At 30.0% G+C, this 26,862-nt stretch overlaps 1 protein-coding gene and 1 long non-coding RNA gene across 3 annotated transcripts in view; both read left to right on the plus strand.

Annotated features, from left to right (window-relative positions):
- The first annotated feature begins 560 nt into the window (after window positions 1-560).
- LOC139905559 (uncharacterized) lies at window positions 561-1,440 on the plus strand. The gene is made up of 2 exons (XR_011780426.1): window positions 561-850; window positions 904-1,440. It is a non-coding gene; the product is annotated as an uncharacterized lncRNA (long non-coding RNA).
- Window positions 1,441-15,938: 14,498 nt separating this feature from the next.
- The window catches only part of LOC121117056 (uncharacterized), a 38,749-nt gene continuing 27,825 nt past the window's right edge, over window positions 15,939-26,862 (plus strand). For both annotated transcript variants that reach the window (XM_071888403.1, XM_040711355.2), the window contains exon 1: window positions 15,939-16,195. The gene's annotated coding sequence lies outside the window, so the exon portion shown is untranslated. The remainder of the gene's footprint in view (window positions 16,196-26,862) is intronic.

The following is a 26,862-nucleotide window of genomic DNA, read 5'->3' on the forward strand; positions in this document are numbered from 1 at the left end:
AAAATCGCCAAACTTGATTGTCACAATAATAAAAAAAAGAGAAATTGTTGGGTATTATTCACAAGGGGTATATCAAATAAAGGTTCCAAACTATAACTTAAATTATCTTAATTACTCCTAGAAATTTGAATACAATGCCTATAATTGATACAAATATGTCTATGAAATATTTGGGTGTGTGTACAGTAACAAGATTAATTGGGATCTTTTTTTTATGTTAACGCACACTGCATTTGTAATATGTATATACATAGTTACATCCATTATAAGACGCACATAATTCACAACACATACAAGTTCATCATCAACAAGTGATGTGATGTATAGGTTTTCTCCTTGCAATATTACGTCATCTGTTTATAAACTTATTCACAGCTGGAAATAAAGTTTCAAATTACGCCTCCGTTTTAGTTTTTTTTTTTTGCTTTTTTTTTTTGCAAATGCTTCAAGTAGGTGGGTATATATATATGTATGTTCATTTTCACATTCCTTTTCTGAACAAAAAATAACTCCTAAGTATGTACAGCAATTGTACGTTAGTGTACACTGTACTTGTTTGAGAACAACACAAAGATTGCAAAGAAACAAATGTTTCGTCGCACATTTCTTAATGATATAATTATCACCTTTTTTTTATAAAAAAAACTGTGATACTTAAAAAAACCTTACCCAAATCTACAAAAATAAGTATTAGTGTTGGGCTTCGGTCTGAAAATGTTAGACTGGGCTGTCACCGTTATGATTTTTAGTTAATCGAATAGAAGTTCGGTTTTCTCAAAGAAAAAGCGGTGTGGAAATATTTCATTAAAAATTCGGTCGAACCCATTTCTATAGGTGAATGCTTGATGAGGTCAGTTGTGTTTCATAATTATAAATATCGACCAACAATAATTTCATATTCAGTTAACTATGTTGCATAAATCATATGTGTATGTACAACTCATCAATCAGAATAAGGGAGACAATGGGCCCATAAATTCTGACCGAAAAAAATAGTCTATGGTTTGAAAACAATTAAACTTCGGTATACGGTCTAAGATCGCGATCTGGACCCAAAAATCAATTAAAATTGGTCTAAAAGTATACCCTAAGATCGAACGGATAAAAAATTGGTTATGGATCGATTCTCAACACTAAATAGTATGTTTTGAAGAAGGATTTATGGAACACTAAGTCAATGGATGTCGTTCCTACATAATACATGTATATTTTGACAGCATTGTTTGTGAGAGTAGAATTATAATTTATAGCACCCTCAAGGGGTGAGTTCTTTACGTCTAGATGAAGTAAGTTGTTATGGAGGAGGGGGTGTTTTCTATCTTAATGCATTAAGAAAAATATATAACATTTGTTTAAAAAAAAACATACAAAAACCCATAAAGGTTGTGTTCTCACATTTTCACCTTCTTTGTCTTTTATAATAAACAGTATTAAACATAATTTTATTGACTTAAAACTTTAAAAAAAAGCAGTGGAACGAAGACCGCTATCAATATTTGTAGAAGTTAGTGTTAAAAATGGTCGTTGCGACACCTTTTTTTTTTGTCTGCTATGAGTATTGCATATTATTGCATAATTAACTACACAGCTTCCATGAATTCACCCTTTTTACCAAATTAACAAGGTGAATTTTGCGAAGAAAATAAATAAGTTGCATACAGCATAAAGGAAAATGACCAAAATGGTAAAGTAATTTCTGTGATTTGTGGTATCATAAAAAAACAGCATTTACGTGTTGATAAGATAAGACCACGAACTCAAGCTATCCAGCTCGTTTACCTACTTTTTTTAAAACTTTCAGAAATACTATTGCATATAATTCTTTCTGAGCCTCCATACTGTACATATGTTTTGTACATATACTAGTATATAAATATACTTAATAACCTATCCCTAACCTAATTAAAAAATGAATGCATTTGTTAAATTGACCCCATATTTTTATATCGTTAAGTCAAACTGACCTCAAATAAGTTTGTACAAACTAGGATTAATCATTTCCTAGGAAATTGCAGGATCCTGGGAAATATTATTTCTTACAGGGAAATTTAATTTGACATATATACGAGTATATATATTTTAAGAAGGAATAATAAATTTTCAGATAGTCCTACACGTATAAATTCTCAATTTTCTTTTGCTTCATTTTGGATAATAGTTTGCAGGTTAGCTTTTTTAGAGCCCGTGGATTACTTTTCGTTGAGTATCACTTATTAACGAAACATAGGGATGTGAAAGTTGTTCAAATCCTCATGATTGTATATAAATAAAAAAGGATATATTGGCAATTTTGATAGACGCCATATCTGTTGATGAGGAAACGCTGTAACAGCTATGTTGCTCCATATTCGCTAATTCGGGAGTAATAATAGGGAGAAAGGTATATTATTTAAGCTAAGTTTGTCTGGAAGTTTGGATTAATGGATGCCCGTAGAGTCATGTTTGATCTAAGAAATAAATATCTAGCAACAAGTGTGTAGCTAATAAAACAAAGTGCGTTATATATAGATATAAAGGGGGGAGTACATATCTAATTATTAAAGCAAAGTTAATTACTAATTCCCTTCCTAAGTTTCTCTTTTAATGTATACCCGAGAGGATATCCACAGTTTTCAAAACCTTAACATTCCATATAAATCATCATTTGCAATGTATAACTCGTAAAAAGCCGAGTGATTATTATTCATTTAATATGTATTCCACGTTAAATTTAATGAAGCTGATATTATGAAACAATTTTATTACAGGATTCCCCAGGATACCGGAATAGAAACATTGACTAATAATATGTATGAAAATATATTTTTGTTCTTTTATGGAGGCATAACAAAATTCACTTTCCCTTGTCTTTTTTAAAGATTATCATTAATGCAATGTCATCATTCACTATATTATATAGTAATTCATATATTTTACATGTCCAAATCCAACTCATTGTTATGGAATTATAAATGTACTCTTAAAAGTGTAGGTGTATAAATATCATGGCGTTACCTCAAAAATACGAGTGTATTTTGTTGTCAGTAGTAGATAATTAAGTTTATTTCCTTAATGAGTATTCAAAAAGTTAGGGAGTAGAATTCGAATTAGATCTAGGGTGAATTCATAGAAGATATGTACTTAGCTATGGATTCATATTCAATGTTTCTAGCAGGAAAAAAAGTGTTGTTACGACCACTAACTGTGACAAATTTGATCACATGGTATTTGCTTTACCACTGGGCTTATAGGTTTGTCCCTTACAATTATTGAATAATTTTTCCATAATTGAAAGGAATTCCCTAATTAGTTACATAAGGATTTTGATCCTTTTTTCTTTTTCTTTTCCTATGAAAGATTGCGTGATGCAATAAAATTAACAACGTGATATAGTGTCAATTGATCTCAGAGTAAAATCTGTTATGAAGTTCATGTTTAAACAAGGGTTTAAACATGGATTACTACTTACTACATCTATCATACGTGTACGTACATGCAATTTATTTTTTTAAGCATTGAATACTATAATCTTCAAACCTCAAAAAATCTCCCTTTCAAAATAAATAAGTTCTTGGATTTAAATGTTTCTTGTTTGGAGGAGATAAATAACGCATTCGTAATTTTCATGCTTCCAAATTTAAATTTATCATAGGATATTCACTCTTACGAACAAACCACAATATAAATCACAGAACCTCTTAACTTTAAAAGGGAGAATTTTTGTGATTAGAATATATAAAGTTATTATACACGTAAATCAATTGTTTATAAACGGATACTTGTACACGCATGGTATATGTAGTTAATCTACCTTAACTCTTGTAACTTCAAACTATTGAAGTGGCTTCTGTTATTATAGATTTTATGTAGAATTTATAAACAAATTATAATAATAAGTGATTGTTTACTCAAATCACAACCCCATACTATTCACTTACATCACGCATATTAAGATTGTGGATCACAATCAACACCCCTGAATGTTATTTTTGTTTTTCCGTGACTCTCAATTCAAATTCTATACCTCATATGTTTCATTCGACCCCGTATCAAACTCTCATACACTTATTAATAGTGAAAAGACCCTTCTAAGACCTCCATATGGCATATTGATTATCTTATTCATGTTAAATATATAGCTATTGAAACTTGATAGGAATAGTCTTGCTATTCAAACTATCCAGGGAAACATTTACCCGTACAAATAAAGAGAGGCAAATATTAAACTTCATTTCATAAAATATAAGTATGTAAATACATAATTTGATCTTTTTTAATTCGTCGTATTAATATTCAACAAATCGCCTTGAAGTTGAAATTCGACAATGTATGTACAAATATTGAATATTAGAAAAAGGTTTTTGTTATTGTTCCACTTCAGTAGGTACATTGGGAATAAAGGCATCACATTTTCAATTTGACTAATATTCAAATCATTTTATTAGTCATCACTAGGAATGTAACGGTTCCAAAATCTTGAAATAAGAGGCCCGAAACGGACCTAAAAGTCGTCCGAACCAGCTGTACTTCATAAACATAAAAATAAACCCGTATTTTGTTGGCAGCTATCGATTTTTATGCTTTGTGGTTGTATTCGAATTAGTTCTTGTTAAGCTATAAACAATTTCGAACAATAATTAGTATCAATAAAAATAAAGCAAAGTTTTTCTGCCTATCTCTCTTTGGATAACTCATTTTCGAATGTACGCTTGACATCTAAGAATAGTTAAGAAATAACAATCAGGCAACGAGTTCGTGTAGCTAAATCTCAGCACGACGTATAAAAAAAGGAATAGGGAGTACATATCTATGATATTAAAGCAAATTTCATGGAAACCTAATGACTCCGATCAATTGGGAAGAAATGCAGTATTACTAACTGATTTTGAGCTTTTGTTTTGTTTCTTTATCATAGAAAGGTGGTAAGATACAATAAAGGTAACTTAGTGTCCATAAAACAATCTTTGATAAATGAATTTATCATAGACATAAGGCAGTAGCGTCGTTATCAATCAATTTCGACAATTTTTAACACATCGTTAATAATAATAATGAATAATTTAATTAGGTCTAAATTCAGAATAACGACAAACTATTTATCTGTATGAAGTATACTTAAAATTTTACTACACTCACTCGATTAATAATCTGAAGTACTTAATTATAACATTAGTTTAAATTATGCTACATAGATGTCACTTTAAAATTGAAAACTTTTTTTCAAGGGTTTATAACTGGGACGGCGGATTTTAAATCCCATTGTAAGTACAGACACAAAAATAATATTGTCTTGAATTCACGAGTCGAAATTTAAGTAAATGTCCGCATAGAACCAAAAGGCTTGGAAATAAGAACAAAAAGTCTACATTATAAAAGTTTGTTGGAAGTTTCAAGTAGATTTGCGATTACATATTTTACTTGGAACAAGTTATCCCAGAGCATTTTTTCAATTTAAAATGGGCGTACACTAAATTTGGGATTTCAATCCATTTCAAAAATAGATTAATCTGTAATGTTGATATCAATTAATTTTGCACTTTTACAATGATTGAGCCTACATATATGTATATATGCCCCTTGCTTTTTTGGGGGGAGAGGGTGGGGGAGCAAAAAAAATTAAGGTAACATCTCATTTTTTCAATTCTAGAATGAAGTGACTTTTTTTGGGAAATAAATAGTCTCAGTAATCGAATAAAGTCAAAAAATGAATATTTTATTTCTTCAATGATCTTTATATAAATAAGGTCAAGTTTTTTTGAGAGTACTTTTCCAAAACTGTTTTAATATTTAATTTAATGACGTGTCCATTTAAAGAGTATTTTTATAACTTTCCATAGATATCTTTTTGTAAGAAAATTATATATTATATTTTCAAAGGGGGCCCAAAATGTATTCATGTTTGGTGTCATCAAGGTCCTTCACGCTAAAATAGTTTCAAAGTTTATTCATTGCACGAAGTAGAAAGAGTATAAATATTACGTAAGTAATATATGAACTCAAACCATTCTTATATAAGACTCTCATCACTTTTTTTAAAGTACTTTGACATCCTGTCAACAATTAAATTTTTATGCCCTGAAGGATCTCATTTTAAAACAAAAACTGTAACATTTTTCCTTTGGACAATCTTTGAAATTTAAAGAGTTATTAATGTATAAATGTTTAAGTCAAAATTGTTAAAATTTATTCTAAGAATAATGATTGAAGGATCAATTAATCTCGTGAACTAATGAAATAAAAATAAGATACAAGATAAAATAAAATTGCCTTATTAGAGTTACTTCAATTTATTCCAAGGATCAATAAATTCCAAAGTTTATCCGAATATGCGAAAATTAAAACATAATAATATATCAGTGGTGAGAGCTGTTGCTAGGATTTGATTTTTTTTCTTTTTTTCAAATTTTCCCCCCCCAAAAAAAAAATCGTGCGGCATTCTTCATAAAATTTGTAGTAACTTTTATCAAATTACATTATTTTAATAAAATAATGCTTTATTTTTTTAAATGACCTATTTTATAACGAGGAAAGTCTTTTTTATTTTCTTAAAGCATTCAAAGAAAATGTTACCTCTACTTTGCCCCCCCATAGCGACGGAGTTACCGGTGGTTCTTAACCTTTCTACCTCGTTTACCCTATTTCCGACTTTCAATAAAGCCATTCCCGCCCAGATTAATGTTTTTATAAAAGATAGAACTTTTTATAAGAACCGATGTATTATATACATGAAGAAATCACAATCAACAAGCTTATATTTTTCTTATTCCATAATAACCGATTATAGTTCCCCCCCCCAAAAAAAAAAAAAAGACTTTTTTAATGCATTTTTGTAGGAGATTCAGCATGGTGTCATCTCACTGAGATAAAATTTAAAGTGTATGCAAACTTTTTATTCAGCTATTGATTTTTTTAATACTCTTACCTAAAGTTTTTTTTAAAAAGTAGCAAAACTTGCATGTTAGCCATAGGATACACATAGAGGTAGTGATATCTTTTTTACCACGCAAGAAGTCGCTTTTCATGGTTATCACTTTAACATTTTATTGCGTTTTTATCTTATACCGTAAACAACTTTTTCTTCCCTCCCCGTATTTACCTTTTTAATTAGTGAAAAAGGCGAATTCATGGAAGATGTATAGTTAGTTGAGTAATATTTAAGAACACTCCAAGGGGACAAAAAAAAGTGTTGTTAGTACTAATACCTTACAGATATGATCACATGGTATTCGTTTTGGGAGTTGGTTTAAAGATTTGCTCATCCCCTAATAATTAGTGTTCTGAACGTTGACTTGTTAAACTCGAATTAGCTCTTGTTCATCCATTAATGGCGATAACTATTTTATAAAATATAAATAAAAAATTATTCGATCTCAAAAGGTTCGATTTCAAGTACCAAATAATCAAAGCTTGATGATAACATAATATGTAAGAGTACTTTTCGAAATTTGTTATCGAAAAAATTGAAATAACAAATCAATAAAATCTAGTTAAAAATATCCTTTCCTTTACTGCCAACAATAAGTTGCCAAACAACCTGAATGAAAAATTACTAACATGGCATAATCTCAAAAATAACATAATCTATGTTTTGAATCTTGATTGTTTGGATTCGAATGATCTATTTTTAAGCTGCGAAATTCAAATAAAATAACTCCATAAATTTTTTTCAGTTGCTTTTTAGGAAAAAGTTTGATAAATACGTGAAAGATAACCGTGTTATCAATGTATAATTGTGGTGGGGTGAGTAATAAAACACTCCGTAGAGATGAAAGGTCTGTTTATAAAAAAAATGATTTTCTTTCAAAATCGTCATTTTGATATATGTGTATATATTAAAAAAAAATTGTAAAAGTTCCAAATGAAAATATTTTTTTTATATAGAAAAGAATAATTTTATGAATTTTTATATCAATTCGCATTTTTTGAGGAATTCTAGGCATGGAATAAAAATATAACCATGGGAATTCATAGGGGGGGGGGATTAGAATAATCTGAAGAAAGAACACCATTGTCTATGAATGAACCTGTAGTGGGAGAAAACCCAAAGGGTATAAATAGACAGTCTTGATCTGCAGGATGTCCACTACTATTCTGAATCAGCTTATATTCCTTTCAAATACCTTAAACCAATGGTTTTGCTTTGCCTGACTCATTTTTATTTGGAAGGAGTAAATTTAATTTTAATTTGATTTTTTTTTTCAGCAGAAATTTCTTTTGTGTTTACAATAAGAGATCCTGTTAGGTTTTTATTGGATAGACGGTACCAGTGCAGAATGTCTCTGAAAGTCTCCTCACAGAAAGATTCTAGGACCAGCCCTGGTCGACCCTTGTCCTAAATCAATTTATATACCCTAAAATATTTCAAACCTATGGTCAAACGGAATTTTAAAAACTTATTTTTATTGGCAGGAGTACATTATAATAAATTTAACAGGCATGTTGAATGTACATTCTATATCATATCGAATCTCTTTAATATATTTAATTTCAAATTACCTAATAGATAAAATTATATGCAAAATGTGAGCATATTTACTCTCCTTATGATAAAGCCAATTCTACTTAGTTACTACGTTGATTAATAATTAATAACTTTGATACGTTCCTGCAATCATGAGCTTGTTAAGTTTTATGGGTAAATTTATATTATTGCGTACTTGTTCTTTGTTTCAACTTTCAACATATGTTGTAACTTCCAGGTACAATAGTTTTATACATTCGAAAATTCAAAATACGAACTGATGTAACTCGGAGGAAATCCAAGTCTAAAATTCTATGTAATTTCGTGACATGTAACAACCATACATAATGCTTAGTTAATTCTAGGAATTATTTTTAATTAAACTTATTTTGTGTTGTTGTACATAGTATTTCACATTATAATATAAACATAATGATTCATAATATTAATAATTTAGCCTTTGCTTGATATGCATTGTGCTGTCGATAAACTGGTTTGAGAAATATAAATTAGATATACAATTTTTTATATTTCAATTGATGATTAAAAATAGGGATGTGAATATCGGTTTAATTGAGATTAGCGTTAGTTAAAAAAAGTAAGTGTTGGTAAGAATATAATATGAGATTTCTCATTATTCATTTACAAGTGGTAGGTCACGGTATTGCCGGAGTTATTAGGCGTCGACGAACAACGAAACTTTGTTTTAATAATATAGAAGATAACTCCACAAAAAAATCCTTGGTGTTACTCTCCTTTTTCCTGAGTACGCTCACACGTAGCTACTCACTGAATACTTATACGTTCTCTCTATGAGTGGAACTAAATGGCTGCGAGATTCAATTCATTTTATAAAGGGATTGCTGTTTATTATAGTATACTTTAATGGAGCATGTTATACATGAGCAAAACTATATACAGCGCACCCTGTGACTGTTTTTTCTACGTATATACATTAAGAAATACATACAGATAAACTTTGCTTTATTAATATTGATTTTTGAAAATATTGTGAAAATTAAGACGCATCCGAGAGCAAGGAGTTGTATAAATATGTTCTAGAAAGTGAGAGTGGTTGTTTTTTAGTTGCCAATCTGAACAGACTTTTTATTTTCCAAACCTGCTATTATTATTATTTAATTCTTGAGACGGGAACATCTAAGTTTACAGTAATAACTATAAATTATTTTATTTTCTTTGGACAAAAGACAAATTGAAATAGGCCTTTATTTCTTCTGCTGTATCATTTTGCTTGTAATCAAAGGAAATTAGAGTAAATAATTACGTTGGTATAAAGTACTACATACAAAAGTGTACCTAAGTAAGTATTTTTGATTCTTCTTACAAGAGGTGTCAAAAAGGAGTCTTTAACATTCATGACGCATGGAATAACAAATATGCAACAGTAACATATGTAGAGAACGTGGAATCATGGAATAAAATAAAGTAAGAATTAAACTAGAATTAGGAATTAAAAACTTAAACCAAATATTATGTAAGTACTATAATGAATGTTCATGTGTAATATAATGGAGAAAATTCCGGAAATGATTGACATCTGTCAAATCTGATCATCTCAACATCTAAAGATGGTAATGAAGTCAATAGAATATCAAAATATTCATCCCCAAAAAGGAATCCCTACTGGGATCAGCAACATCAACGAGACTTAATTCAAAAGTTTGATTTTACTTGATTCAATAGGTTTGTTTGTCATGTTCATCAAATTTCCTTGGTGGGCATGTAATTATGAGTGGAGTTGTAGAAATTATCACCTTTATACCAGTGATATTTTTTCTAATTGACAATCGGAAGAGTGTTTTGTATTTTCCAAAGCTGGCATAATTATTATTTAATTCTTGAAGAGAATACATATAGACATAAAGTAGTCACTAGTACATGTGCTCATAAAGACGAATAGTAACACTGATGATTTGTTGCGAAGTTATAACTGGTCCAATCCCTTATTGGACTCAGAGTAGAGTTGACAATCTATATCCAAGTGATTCTTGTCTATTTATTTTCTAGATACGGAGTGGGATATGTGTTTAGTTCCTTCATAGCATAGCTTCTTGGAGCTAATGAAACATCATAACAGCAAAGCTGCTCTACAGAAAAAAATCCTCAAATGCTCAAAACTATCCTATTAATTTTTGTTTTCTTTTTTAGCATACCGCTGGTTCATATATTATACAACTTTAAATATAGGAGGATATATTATTTCTTTGTCAGCCTTCAAAGGTCATATACCTTAGTATTAATTGAAAAGGAAGAATAATATTTAATAATATCATAAACAATAAAATTAAAAAAAATTAGAATCCTTTGATTCCAAAATGGAGCTCCTTGGAGCCCCTGTGCTCCGCAGTGTATTGTCAAGGGCTCCATGAGAGATTACAGAAATAATAATTCGTCAATCGGAGAAATTATGCAGCAGAGCAAAAATAATTATACATATTGGAATTTTTTTTCCTAAAAAATTTAACTTTTTGTTAATAGCTACGGATTTTTGAAATTGGGTTTTCAAAAAATTTAAAAATTGATTCGAAAATTTGAATCGGACTTTTTGAAATTGTGAACAATTCTCAACAATTATTTTAATAATATTTCCACTGTTATATTTATTTATAATTTTTAATTTTCCTGGCTAGAGTGTTAATTTTAGATTAAGTAGTCACCTAGGTGTAAGCCTACTTTCCAGAATGAGTACTCCACAGACAAACAAACTTTATTTGATAAATATACTAGCAGTATTTCTCAGCATTGCTCTGATTGTCTTGGATAAATTTTGCATTAATTATATTCATATTTACTCTTCTTTTCTTTTCTTTTTTATATGAGGCTCAGAGCTTTAGCTACACACGTTTCTTGCTATACATCATCCATCTAAAGTCTCATTGATTATTTCATATACACTGGAAAGAGAAAGTTTGGAAAAAAAGGGAAGTTCATTTATTTTTCTAACTACCAATGACTTTATCATCAGGTAACACAGTAATCAGCTATTAAAATGAAGTAAAATTAAGGTTCCATATGGGTATAATCATTTATTTGTAAAAAAATCAATGTATTTTTCTTTAAATTTTATCTTCATCAAAAAATCCTCCCTTTGCCGCTATAACTGTTTTATAGACTTTGGCATTCTGGCTGTTAGTTTTTCAAGATAGGCAGGATTGATATCATTCCAAATATTCCTCAAAGTATTCCACAACTCATTTTTATTTGTGGGCACTTTTCCCGAACTCCTTTGTCTAGGTGTTCCCACAATAGCTTTATTGGGTTCAAATCAGGAGACTGAAATGGCCATTGCATAATAGATAAGATGTGAGAGGCTTCTTTCTGTTCCAATAAGTTTTTGCAGATCTTGGATGTATGTATGTTTTGGGTCGTTGTCCTATTGAAAAACAAACTTTCTTCCAATTAATCTCTGTCCAGAGGGAACGGATTACATCTTCAAGATGGAATAATAACCGTTCTGGATGAGTTAACTGTCAATCTCTCATACTTGCCAGAGAGGAATATTACATAAGAAATTAAGTCTGGCCAAAACAGGTGGATTTTTACAGACAAATAATTAAAAAAATATTTTAAGGATCTATTTTTTTATAATAATTTTCATCGGTTAGAATAAAAAATATTGATAAAGTCATAACGATTGATGAATATGACGAAAAAGTATTTTTTTCCAAACTTTATCTTGCCACTGTATGTACAATGTACGCCCCTTTTCTCTTCCTTTTAATATAACACACTGAGGTTTTGCTAATGTTGATATGTTTTTAATTTAAAAAAATTACATTTTAAAATTATATAAGAAAAACAGCAGTTGCGTGTCCTTTTTCTTCTTCTTTTTCATTTTTTAATAGGTTGCTATGCTTCTCTCTCTGAAGTAAGCATTCTTGACTATCGTTGATGTCAATTGTTTTAAAAATACATGGTAAAATAAATAAATATAGATATATTTAAATATAACTATGATATTTTTCATGCTCTAATGTTTTTTTTAAATGTTGAAGGTTTTCCTCTTTATAGCAATAATTCATTTTCTCCAATAGAAGAGGCAGCTGATGTTAACAATGATCTTAATTCAGTAGAACAATACATCTTGCTCCAATCATTATTTGCGCTCTTTTTTTGTTAAAAACATGTCAAATAGTGAGTATAGCTAAACACGCTTGTTCACAGACAAATTAAATGACATTTTGTTTTATTATCTAAAAGATATGGTCTGAAATTGTATCGTATCTATAAGTAGGTATACACCATACAGTTTACACATTATATACAATATGCATAGTGTCAATTTAAGTGACTAATTTAAGACATAATCTCTATCATATATAGGTAGATTTATACCTACATATGCAAAAGTAAGTCATGCTAATTATACACTTGCTACTTTTTCTTATTTTTGATGAGTTACAAAAACTTATAATTACTTGCAAAGTTTTTTGACATTTAAAAAAGTATATACTTAATATATAAAAGAAAACTTTAAAACATATGAATATGTACATTGTATATACATTCTGCAAAAAAGACTTTTAAAACCAAAGATTTATGGCATTTTTAAGTGACTTCCACTCCTACTCCTTATAATACATATTTTATGTGTGTATGTATTTTATATATAATTATATTTTAAGTTGCCTTGCGATATAGATACACTCATACTTACCACGTTCATTAGTAGAGTTCTATAATACAAAGCTATAAACCAAGTGGTGAAACGAATACCACATGAACAATTTTTGTCCAAATATAAATTTTTAGTATGTAGGGCGAATATTACTCTATAAATAACTTTGCAATATCCATAAGTTCACCATTTCAACTGAATTTATAATGATAATTCTATCAAAGGAAGAAATCGTTACATACGTCATTAGTAAAAATATGAAAATTGTCTAAATCCTCATGTGTGTAAATCCTAAAGAAAAGTATATGCTGGCAACTTTCATAGAAGACAAACTTGCTGACAAATATCACTATAAAAAATATTACAGTGATCATTGCTCGTTAATACCAATGTTATAATAACAAGATTAGTCAGCAACGATTTCCAGTTCTCACTGAATATTTACAAGTGTAACGGATAACGTTATTGGGACCCCAAATTTAAGAATATGACTAGAGAATAATTGAAAAAACCTGAGCATAGTTTTAATAAATAAGGAATCAATGGTATAATCAAATTAAAATACTACATTTTTTTCCTTTTTATGGATTACATTTACACAAACAAATGCACTCAATGACGTCACTATAATGAAAAATAGTGATTTAATGAATCAGTTGTGTTTTCCGAACGTTTTTCACCGAATGCCACCGTGAACATTTAAAGTGCTTTTGGAGAACTTATTTTTCATGTAAATTCTTTGATCCATGTATTGTAATAGCAAAAAACTCGCCGAACACACAAAATACTTCTAACTATGATGCCTATAACAAACAAACTAAACATATTATAAAGCTTTAAACAATAAATACATGTTCCTTTTCGAATGTACTACCATTAAAAAATAAAAAAATGCAGCATACCAAATATATGTTGCCCCGAAATTTGAAAAGTAACCATACGTTTCGAACACACGTGGTATATTTAGTAAAAAGAATAGAATTATGGTTTCATAGCGTTGTAACAGACATTTTTGTGAGTTTTTGTGGTTTGAAATTGATGATATGACAATTTGGTGATAAACATACGTTTTATTTTGTCTAGAATCGCCTCAATGTATTTCTATTAAGTTGGATACTATATGATTAGTCAGACTTAACTTGAACAAGATAGCATGAAGACACGAAGTCATGCTAACTAAGAGTAGTCCGGGAATCTTTAAAATAACTTGAACTCGGGAAAGATGGACTCGACGACTGCACAGGATATTACATTCAAATAAAGGAGTGTTATTCTAAAGTGCATTGGTCATTTAAGGATTTAAGTATATTAAGTCAAGAAGAACATCATTGTCTTCTCCATTCTTGTTGTATTTTGACACTGACTTTATTATTTTTGTTAATGAACAACACAATTTTAATTTAGGAAAGTGATACCATTTGATCTATTTTTCATGAATTAACAAAAATGGAACTGAAATTAATCAATTCTTCATATATTTTTATAATAAAAATTAAATATTTGAAGATATAAGATACCAACTATTTATTCGAAACTTCAAATTGAATGGGGGTTATGATTCAATCTTAGTTTTACCTGAATCTCTAGAAGACCTATTGAAACTACATCAAGTTGAAAAATCCTAATCAAAATTGGAGGCAACGTAAGCACCACAATATTTCATCATTTTAGTTCAATCTAAAAATATCATTTATGAACAAATACAGAATTTGATCTTCGTTGATAGACTATCTGTAGTCCCAACTAGGGAAAGTATATTCAAATCTGATCAAGTATTAAAAAGTTGAACAATCAACTGTTCCCTGTTTTGTAGACTTGTGATAACTCGATTTCGCCACTTCTCAGTAGGGAGAATATAAAAATTTGGATTTTATAATTTACTAATAACTTTTAAACTATATTCACTAAAATTACCAATTTCAGGACACTTATTTGAAACATCCATTCGCTGCTATATATGTTAGCTAAATATCAATTAATAGAGCCGGTATGTTGTCATTGCAAATTTATCGAGATATTACCAGTCGGAGAAATGTTAATCGAGTTATCACAAAGCGACAATTGGTTATAACTATTTTATTATAACGAATTTTAACGTAATTTTTTCACATATTATAGATAATATTACATACTAATTCAATCGTAAAAATCCAGTTATCACAAGTCTACAAAACAGCAACGAACTTATTCTCTTTAGCCGACTTTGAAAATAACATTCACCAGCCTCAAGCAGCAGTTGATTCCCGCAGACTGAAGATTTTAATATAATACTTCCTTGGTATGCCAAACTTCCAATAAAAATCCCTTTTCGCATCTATGTATTTCTTTTCCTATGATATTGTGAATTCAAGTTATTCAAGTATGCCCTTTAAAATCCGAAAAAAGATTCTAAACCGGTTTTTCTTTTGAAAGATTTGAATCATTATTTATTATTAGATATTATTACCCTAATCCATCCTTGCATCAAACACAAATCCTTTTCTTATAAAGAACAATTCTTCATCATTAATAAAACATTCCTTCGTGCAAAACTATTCCATCTATAAATTAAAAAATAATTATTATTAGTGTAATAGGCCTTTGCAAATCAACGAGATGAAGACTGAGGTACGTATCACTTGAATATAATATCATTGAGCCACAGCTAGTGCCAGAAATGCTACGCTCGGTTCGTACGCTTCATCCTGGTAAATGATAGTTACTTTTTTTGCGTCAAGAGGAACAAGGGGAAAAAGAAAGAAAGAATGAAGGAAAGAAAAGGAAAGAAAGAGTGGATGTCGTGCATGTACGTGCGCGCGCGCTCCTCCTCATTAAAAGGACGACTTCTCTTTACTAACTTGAATTATAATTCTTCGTAATATCTGTTTTACTATAGATTCAGTGTACTGTAATACTTTGAAGTGGGTCGTGTGTGGCTGCTGTTATTATTATTTGTTTACTATTTATAGCTTACTTCATTGATGATAGATTGGATGTCTTATATTATTGATCACGGATCCTTCATTTATTATTTTCTCTCTCCTCATTTTGTGCCCTCGGTTTTTGTCCCAGTATTATAAAAATATATTTAAGTGTTACTATCATTCGGCAAAATCAAGACTCACTCAAAAGATATTGTAAGTTGAATTATATTAATTATTATTATAATTTGCTTTTACTAGGTCAGTTATGTTTGATTAATTCATGAAATGAACAACTATTTGCTGTTTTTGTCTTTAATAATTGAAGCCTTATCAATTAATTCCCCAAAAGAAGTGTGTATCTGTGAGAATGAGTGTACTATTTATTGACTATTAGTCCTGTTAATTACTGAAGATAAGACTGCATCTGTTCATAAATCTTATTGATTATTTACTTCAGTTCACGATTCCTATGGTTGTTTTTGTTTTGTTTTCCGAACTGACCCATACTGATGTTGACGGTGATTCTGATGATATTGGTATAGTCCTACTGGACATTATTCCTCATCACATTGTCCCTCCTCTCCATCTGTCACTCAATATCTAGTGATCATGTCCGGTGTTACTTATAATTATTCATTGATTTAATGGATATGAATAGGGCTGTAAGTGCCAAGCATTTTTGGTGTGTATAGAAAAAACAATAACCCTTACAATTTGAATAATGTTTGAGATGAGAGCAGCTTATCTGTCATGACGTTTCATTAAATTATCTCTGATATAAGTTCCACTCTGTACTAAGTAGGGAAATAGATAGGAATTACTCCGTTACTCCAACAAGGACTTCCACACATAACTCCTCAGGCAAACTCACACGTAGTTACTCAATGCTTAAATATGATCTCCTTAAGAATGTTATAGAGAAGAACTCTACAAAATAAAAATAAAAACAATCTTCAGGTTGTCAACAACAACAAAACCAGGACGCTAAAAAACCTTAGGATTTACAAACCGGGATATGAGTTTATGTTCTTTCTTTGAGTCATGAGTTATGCTTTTTTATCCCTTAAATCAATTATTATTAATAATACACAGGCTTTAAAGAAGTTTATTTAAAGCCAGATAATCGATGGAGTGATTTATTTGTTGCATGCAATTAAATTCATGAGGAAGTCGTACTGCTTGCCTGGAAGGAAATGATGCACTTATGTCTCTTTGAGTTCTTCAAATTCTCAGCATTTATGTTGCTGTTATTGTTTTTGAAACATAAACACTTTCAGTATGTACGCTTATTACAAATTGAAACATGGATCATGTCTTCAGGCTAAAATTTTGTTGTATCATCATGTTACATTTATATATGTGTAGCTTTTGTTCTCTTAGAAGACATTAGAACCGTGGTTTATGTATAGATTGGATTTATGAGATGACAGGGGGGGGGGATGACTTGAGCAAAATACTACATACAAATTGTGAATGATTTTGATTGTTTTTTTTTATTTTTTTCAATAATGGGAAAAAACCTTGTTGGATAGATGATGGACTTTGCTTCATGACTTAGTTCATATTGATCAATTAAAAAAATCATTGCCGAATGACCTTTGAAGAAGGAAAAGAGTGTGAAGTAGGAATTGAATGTTACATATGCATATCATACTACTGCTTTTGTTTATAATTCCATATTTGTTTATTTTTTATCGAGATAAAATGAATGAATTATTGGGTGTTAAAATTATTTTTCTATGACATTAATATGTGTTATTTCTTGCTATTATTATTTTACAGAGATTGTTTTTTTCTTAATTAAAAAGTTGTATTGTATTGGTCCTTAATATGATATGATGATGTTATTTAGCAAATATTGTTGTATAAGAAAGATTCTGATTCGTTCTTTCACAATTTAAAAACGAATGAATTGTGCTAACGGACCAATACCTATATCTGGTTAATCATCACCATTTCGGGCTCCATACATCCCTAAAAAGAATATCTTATTTATGCCATCATTCTTAAAGAAGGTTTGTTTCCGACTGGATATGGGGAGAATTACATCAGACTAAAAATGCAATCATTCTTTTCTATTTTTGAGAATATGCCCTTGCATTTCGAATAAGCAGAATATTTTTTTTTGTTCCCCAATTGACACAATTATTGAATGTTGTGCTTCTGTCAAAATAACAAGAAAAGCAATATTGGATGGTGAGGGAACATGTTTTAAGTGACATCTCATATCATATATAGTTATAATGTACATATATTTAATTTATTATGTTGGGAATCGTTTTGTTGCGTCTTTTTCCTATACATATTATCTATACTACTACATAGTTACTATGCGAAATATCAAATAGGAATACTTGGAATAACCCTTATTTTCTCACTTTAAAGAGTCTGTTATTTTTATTGCATTGTGTCTATATAATCCTAATATAATGAAATCCGTTTTGTTCCCTATGGTCCCATACAAATAATGATTATACTAATAAAATCATAATCATTTCTTGTACGTACAAGTACAATGTACATATTTTTATTTATATTAGAAGGTTATAAATTTTTCATTGGTGTGTTTTTTATGTCTGATCTAAAATACAAATAAATAATTCAATGTATTTTATGAGAAATATACTTAGAGCATAGAAGAAGAAGTACTTAGAGGCAACAGGATGCGTGAATGATTGAGCAAAGTTATTAGCTGACAAAGGGGTTTACTATGACGTCAATTTTTTTGTTTTTCCTACATGAATAATCTGCAATTCCAACTAGTGCAGAAATGAGACTCAACTCTGTTGGTGTAATAAAAGTTAATAACACATCAACTTCTTTCCTTTAGCTGACGTTGAAATTATAGTGCACCATTATAACCAGAGATTACAAAATATACAGTAGTAGTTTCAAACATTTGTTCCTGGACCTGTTTTTGTAAGTTGATGCAATTTATGTTATAGAAATAACTTACATAAATTAAGCTGGAAGGGACTCTCGCAGTCTTTCGCCAATTTTCGACCATCTCGTATCTTAACCCTCAATGCCCCAAATTATGTTAGAATTAGATTTTTAAATTTTTCTTCCATATATGAAGTATGTATAACTAAACCATATTTAGCATAAAAATAAAATATTTTTATATAAACGGGAATTTAATTAATGTGTCCCAAACTTTGTACATGAGGCACACATACATGTATAATAATATGGTCAAATATGTCACATTGGGCATACAAATGCAAAATGTCATAATATGTATTTATTAGTAGATAATACTAAATATAATGATTACATGAGCACATAACTCATAGGATTCATAGCACAATATTGTTAGAACTGATGATGAACAATTAAAATACGTGTAAACATATTAATTTTTAGATGTAACTGAAATACCTCGCTTTTTTACAAATTCATATGTTTTGTGACTTATATATCAAGGTATTATCAAGGTTAATAGAAATAAAACGACTGATGTTTGACTTCCACCACGGTTTTTAATATTGACGTCATAGTGTGTTGGGCGTTTTGTCAAAATCTGTTTTTCTTTCCCAGCAGTCGGTACGATACATTAAATTGAAAATTCTAGCAATAGTGACGTCATAAACTATAAGTGGTTTCGTGTTTTGTCAAAATCTGTCAGTCTTGCCCAAAAAAATGGTTTTTTAAATTGGTCAAAATCGTAGATTATTTTAAATCGAAATTTGGAGTTTTTTGTTGGGAATTGAATTTTTTTTTCATTTAAAGTAACTGATTAATTATTTTTGTGGATATTTACTTATATGAAAAATTGAATGATTTTCTTCTCTATATTGCACCTCTAAAATTAAATTTATATTTTTTTCAAAAAATATATTGTTTTAGCACTTTTTCGATGAGGCAATACGTTTTCAACATCTATATATATATATATATTGTATGTAGTGTAATATTTCTATGACAAATTGCACTTTTTAACAGAGTTTTAAAATGATTAAAAAATTTAATTATATCGTTAATAGTAATTTTGTTCGACCTTGCTGTTGATTCTTTAAATTGTATCAAAACAAAGGCATTACATTAGCATGATTTGCAAAATTTAATTTGTTTTTAGCTTATATATTTCATTTTTTCAAAATTATATCCAGTTCATGGCCTAGGAAAAGTATCCCCCCTCCATAAAACTGTCCCTGCCTAACCTAAAAAGACACTATTGAAAGAGAGTACATGTATAATAATGAATAAAACATATTATCACCATGAACACTGATAGGTATAAACTTGTCCACTTGTGCTACGTTCATCTTTTAACTCGTGTTATTGTTAGGTATGGGATTTTTGTATTTAAATATTTTTTTCTCCTTGCAAACTACAATTGTCCAATCCCTAATCATTTTTGATGCCGGATATGTGAATGAATGTACATATTTGAAGTGCATTTTTTATTTATTTATCGTCTCTTCAACAGATAGCGAAATGAAGACCATGTGATCAATATTTGTAATCGCTAGTGGTTATCCTCTTATTTACGTGTGTTAAATATTACTCCATAACTAACTACGTAACCTCCATGAATTCGCCCTTTTAATTTGATTAGTAAGGTAAATTAGGTGAAGGGAAGAAGAAGAATTGCATACAGTAATGCGGAAGATGAGATTTTCCGCATCAAAAAAGTTTTTCAGAAGGACATGAATAAATATGTTTCACACTTTATTATTTGTTGGTGGCAAAGTAATGTCTAACTTACTTGTATTAATGTGCTACTAATATATCCATATTTATATAATAATGGGTTGGGGAAAAAGTAATTTCGTATTTTTCGCTTTATTTCAATGCTTTGCAAGAAGTGTTACAATCATACAATTTAAGCCAAGTATGCCCCTTTCTGCTCAATACCTTGTTGTCAATGAGAATCTAACTTCATAATACCCTTCCTCTTACTGGCCAAAAACCTGGACAACCAATTTTCACAGGCCTTTATTGAGTCTAAATTTGTACCCTCAAGCGCATTGACAGAAACATGTTGTAGTCACTTGATGCCAGGTCCGGACTGTAGGGTTGATGTATAGGAACTTCCCATCCGAGCTCCCAGAGCTTCTGGCGCGTCATCAAAGATATATGTGACCTGTGGTTGTCTTGATGATGTCTTGTAGATTCACAGTAGATGACATAATATACCAATAAAATAACACATTTTATTGACCACCTTCGACGCGTTTTTCTCTCTCAAATACTAAAAATGTAAAATATGGCGAATTTCTTCTACTCACAGCTTTACAACGTCTTGTCGTTGTCTGACTAATAATGAACAAGATATACTTGGTTAAAAAAGGAAGGAAGTACGAAATTACTTTTTCCCCTACCTAATCTAATATGTAGATAAGTATTTACTATTTAGAGAAGTATGCGTGTGTTACAGAGAGAGACAGAGAGGGTGAAAACCCAATGACACGTGTCAAAAAGCGGCGTCGTTGTCATTTCTTAAATTGAATATTTATGCTTAAGAAGTAAAATAAAATACTGAAGTGCTATTAAAAGTACTATGTGGTTGGTATATTATTATTTTCCTTCATTTCTTGATGGTTTAAGAAAAAGAGGAGTCTTGGTTGAGGAGGGAGGGAACTGAGTAGGAAGAAGAAAAGCTATGTTGAAGATAAATAAATGAACCGTTAAAGTCAATAATATAATAAAATCTCTCCCTCTATTTCTGTATGAGTCTTTAAAAATTCCAAGGTTCACTTAAGGAAAGCTATGACGCTGACGACTAAAGTTCTTAGACTTTCAAGTTAAGGATTTTAAAAGATGATCAGTTGTATCGGTCCTTATTATGAGACGTAAAATTATACCTTGAAAAAAGTTTTATATTTTAAAAAGCCATCTATGTACATAGATGACAATATTATCATAAATATTAGATTGATGTACATGTCCTTAATTGTATCTTGTAACCTTTTCTCCGAAAAGAAACAGAAAAAAGGCCGAATATAAGGTTGTAGTTAACCAATTTATGCCATTTTCTTCCCAACTAGGGAATTATTATTCAATAGTTGTTCAGAATTGTTCACAGTTTAAGGATTGATTATTTGAATTCAAGCAATCATCGATCTGAACACTGAATATGGGAAAAGAACCAGAAACTTTGACAGCTGGCAACAAAATACAGTCTACATTTTTGTGTTTATGGGGTAACGCCGTGTGTAACATCAGCAATGCCAATCTGGCTCAACTTTCATTGAGGGGAGCACCTTAATATTTTTCTTTTTTTAAATTGTATTTTTTAAGAAAGTGAATTTTTAGTGTTATTTTAAATAAATATATAATTTTTGTGAGCCGATATTTATGAATGATGACGTTATAGGCTCATAAATTTGTCGTGTGTCAACGTAAAAACAGTTTTGAACAAAAATCACGAAAAGGAGAAATTCTCAATTTCTTTTTTTACTTCATAAACACACAGCCCAATACTTCATAGGTATATTTGACTCAATTATAGGTTTATTATTGAAATTTCTGGGATGATATAAGATACCCATGAATTTTAACTATAGTTGAAATCATTTATTTGAATTAAGAGACTTGCATGTGCTTCGATATGGCCTTCTATTCAAATCTATCATTTTTTTTTTTTTAGTGTGACAATGAACTTTTGCTACTTTAAGTACAACTTGTGACACATCTAAAGGGTTATTATGATAATTTATTGATATAAATTGACGAAAATTCATGGAAGAATACAAAATTAATCCATCCTCAACTTGAGAAAAAGCATTTTAGCTTGCGTTTTTATTAAGAATTCCGAGTTCATTGATGTTGTCGCCCTGCTGTTTTATATCATTATGACGCCATTAATCAAAGAGTGTTCTATGGTGTCCGATTGGGATCCCTCCTTAAGATTTAAAATGGTGTACTGGATTGAGATGTTATTATTATTTGTTTGAACGGATACACCCCTATATATTTTTGCATGGATATAGGGAGGGGGAGGAATCTATGTAGACATTTGAATCTCCCTCTCTTTTCTTCAGAAGTTGTTTTCTTGAACCATTTTTTTCTCAATGTATATATTTTTCAATAGTAAGGAATGTAAAAAAAATATTAATTTTTTCTTTCTTCTAGAGAACTCTTATTGTTATATATATATAAATTCTCTTCCCCTCTCTTCATCTTCTTTTGGATACAATCCATTCCCCCCTCATTTTTTTTTTTTTTTCCCAGTGGGAAGATTTGGCAAAGAGAATCGTTTCTTTCCTCAAAAAAGTTATATCTTTATAAAAAGTAGAACTCTGGAGTGTTCCCACTTATACGTTTTAGAGACAAAGACATTGGAAGAAAATAAACGTTTATGATGATGTGAAAGACTATCAGAGGCTGTAGACAGTGGCAAACAATGTCCAACTGCCTGATCTGGCAAGTGTATTTTACTCACCGAATCTTTTTCCTGCTAATAATTAATATGAGATTTTAATTATCAGGTAATAAATATTTAAAAGTAGTGTTGTGTTGGTCCAGAATTGTTTGGAATAGTCCAGTCTTTAAAAAACAAACCGGTACAATGGACGGACTGACACTTTGTTCCTTTTTAACCAATGTGAATCCATGATATTTATTGTCACTGGAATACATATTAAAAATATTTATAATAATTTATTCAATATATTCTCCTTTACCAAGGATAACTCACCTAAGTCCCTTAAAAACAATAGTACATGCACAGTTTCTTTTAAAATATTCTCCAAAACAGTCTCTGCAAATGCTATATGCTAATCTCGGTTGCTTTTAGAACAGCATTGACCTTATATCCTATGATATCAAAAATTGGAGGTACACTAAACCTGTAAAATTTGGGCAGTGTGTGCGGATGCTCCATCCTGTTGAAAGCAAATTGGGTTCTTGGATCCATTGTGGCAGTATTTTAGTCTTCAAGGAGTCAAAGTAAGTGCCCCTCTTAATTTTAACCCTATCAGGAGTACGGGAAAGAAGTTATTTTGTATATTGATGCCATTCCCTCCATATTATACTCGTAGACCAGTTTTCGAAGTTGTTTGATTATTATTACTAACTTAGAACAATTTGAACTTCCTAGCGAAGCCTCCAAAATGTCTAGGAATCATTAAAAAAGGGCGAAAATTTGATGGGACGAGTATTTATATCAATCCTGTATTTATGTACTGGTTCTGAAAAACGGTATGAAAAAATGTAACTCAATTGGCGGTTATATTTAGGCGTCTTAGAGCCGATTAAATCAAAAATTAATTATTTGATTTAATAATTTTAAATGAGCATATTTGGTAATAATGAACAAATTTATTATGTAATTTTCTAACTCATAATATGTTTCATAAACAATTTTAAATATCATAATTTATAAATTTCATAAAAGCTGAACTGCATTTATAATATCAGTGAGTAACATAAATCAATTGATTAAACTTTTCGTGAGAAAATGATGATCCTTTCTAATTTGTACTCTTATAAAAATGCCAGACTACATATGACTAGAATCCCAAACTAATTCATAAATAATTTATGGAATTATCATTTTTGATGGGAATTTCGAAGATCCCAAGGAGAAAGCGGGAGCAAGACTGGAAAGTGGACATGTTACTTTTGAATAAATAAATAAATTTAGTTATTTGTTGTCCTTGTTCAAAATAATTTTGGGCGGGAGAATAATGAGATATTTAAGCCCATCTATATGTAGAGATAGGCAAAACGTACATGTAGATAACAAGCTTGAGATTAGAAACGGAAAAACGCTTGGTTCTATATGTAGCACTTGTTTTGTTTATTAAATAATAATATATATCTTGAAACAAAATTTTACAATATTTCCCTTGGACTAATACTATTTTAAATGTTGACAGTACTCTCTCTATAGCAGAAATAGATTTTCTCCCGCCTAAATCATATAACAGCCAGCTGATATTAATAAAGGTCTTAATTCAAAAGTACCATAAATCTCGCTCCCACCATATCCTAGGGTTCTATGAAAATTCCATTCTTAAAAGCCGTTATCATTATTGAGTAGAAATGTGGATCGACATTCGAGTAATTCCAACTTAAATATCCTTGCTATGTCATTTGAGCTGCGTGTAGTTAATCTAATAAAACGTCATGAAAGCCAAGTAGCTCTCCCCTCAAACATTCTTCAAATCCTCAGGCGTATCATGTTGATTTTCGGTTTGTTTTATTTTTACGTACCGGCAGGTCATATTTTATGTAACTCTATACATATCTGTCAGCATGTTTTATGGGTATTTGTAGATGAAAAAGCACATAACCTTAGACATATTAGAGGCAATTATTACCTTGTTTTCTTTTTTTACTCTGTGGCCTTATTTGTATTTATTATTCCTCTATTACTAGAAGAATGTATATATATATATATGTACTTTTTATAGCTTTATGATGGTTTTTATGTCTTACTTTATATTTTTCACTACTTTTTGTGTGTGTGTCGACTCTTGGAAAGTGCCTCTAATAAAAATTACAAATTGCTCCTTATCAAATTACGTAAATATTGGGAAGGAAAGATATCAAAGAGTCCCTCTTTATGTGATTATTATTCTTCCTCACTTGAAGGATTTTTGAGTTATAAATAGTGTTGTGTAAGTCCTTATTTAAGCCTGAAGACTCCAGTAGAGTCCAGTTCAGTCTCAGTCCAGTCCTAAAAATTATATAGTTATATCCTTGATGAAGTCACTCAACTGTATTTCTTTAAAAAAAAAAAAAAAAAAACTTTATAGACAGTCTAACAGTCCGATGGACCGATAGTCTTAAAGACCGGTCCCAAGGCCTGGTAGGACCGATCCTAAGACAAAAATGTACTGGACTGAATAAATAAGGACTGACACAACACAAGTCCTAAATATTTAGCCTTCATTTTTATTTTTTTGCAGCATTCTGCTCCAATTATTCCAAGGTCCTTATTTTGAATGTGAATCTACCTTTTAAATATTATGTTCTATACATGTTGTACCTTGTTTTTAAGCAAACAAGGTAGTTACAAGGATTTTTCATATAGGGACTTCTGACAAATCATTGTTGACAATTTTGACAAAAATGTTTATTTTATATAAATTCTAAATTTATAAATTTTACAGTTAAAATATTTTAAAAAGAGATCAAATTTAAAATTTAATTTAGAAAAGGGATTAAAAAAAATTTTGATAATTTTTTTGAATGGGTTGATTTCAAAATTGTTACCAAAAACGTTTTCTCCTCGACAAATTTAACAACCAGCTTTTAGTTAGAGGCATGTAACAATGATAATTTTTTTGATAAAAATGACTAACGGATAAGACATACGAGTATTCTGTGGTACATATAAAGTTCAAATATCCAAAGTTATATTACTACTAAAACATAAGAAATGTGCAATTTTAATAAATCAAAATGAAATTATGGCATCCATTTACATATCCTTTTTAAAATGACCCATTGACCCATCTAAAAATTTTAATGTGTATAGAAATTCCGACTTCTATACAAAAATATATGAAATGTATTTATTTATTAGTGGTGGGTCTGGATCTGTCTCGTCGTAAAATATGGTCTTCTAAAAATCGCCGGTTTGAATTTTGGTCTTAACGGGAATATCTGTTCAGATCGGTGTAGAAAAAATTATTTAAGTCTAAGAATTTATCGGTCCTTAATATGGGCCTTAAAATCAGTGAGGCCCTCCTCCAGTCCATCTCGTTCGTTTCAAGCGCCTTCTACAAGGTGTCATTTTTACTAATATAATTGTTCAGTATCTCAGTTGATCATTTGAATTAGTTTTATAAAAGTATCTTTAAAGAATGTGAATATTTGGCCATTATGCTCTATCAAAACCTAAATTAGGCTGACTGAAATTATAAAAGAATGATTGATGATGACGTCATTTATCAAAGATTGTTCTATGGGACAGTCTTTAC

Source organism: Lepeophtheirus salmonis, chromosome 5, assembly GCF_016086655.4.
Source record: "Lepeophtheirus salmonis chromosome 5, UVic_Lsal_1.4, whole genome shotgun sequence".
NCBI lineage: Eukaryota > Metazoa > Arthropoda > Copepoda > Siphonostomatoida > Caligidae > Lepeophtheirus > Lepeophtheirus salmonis.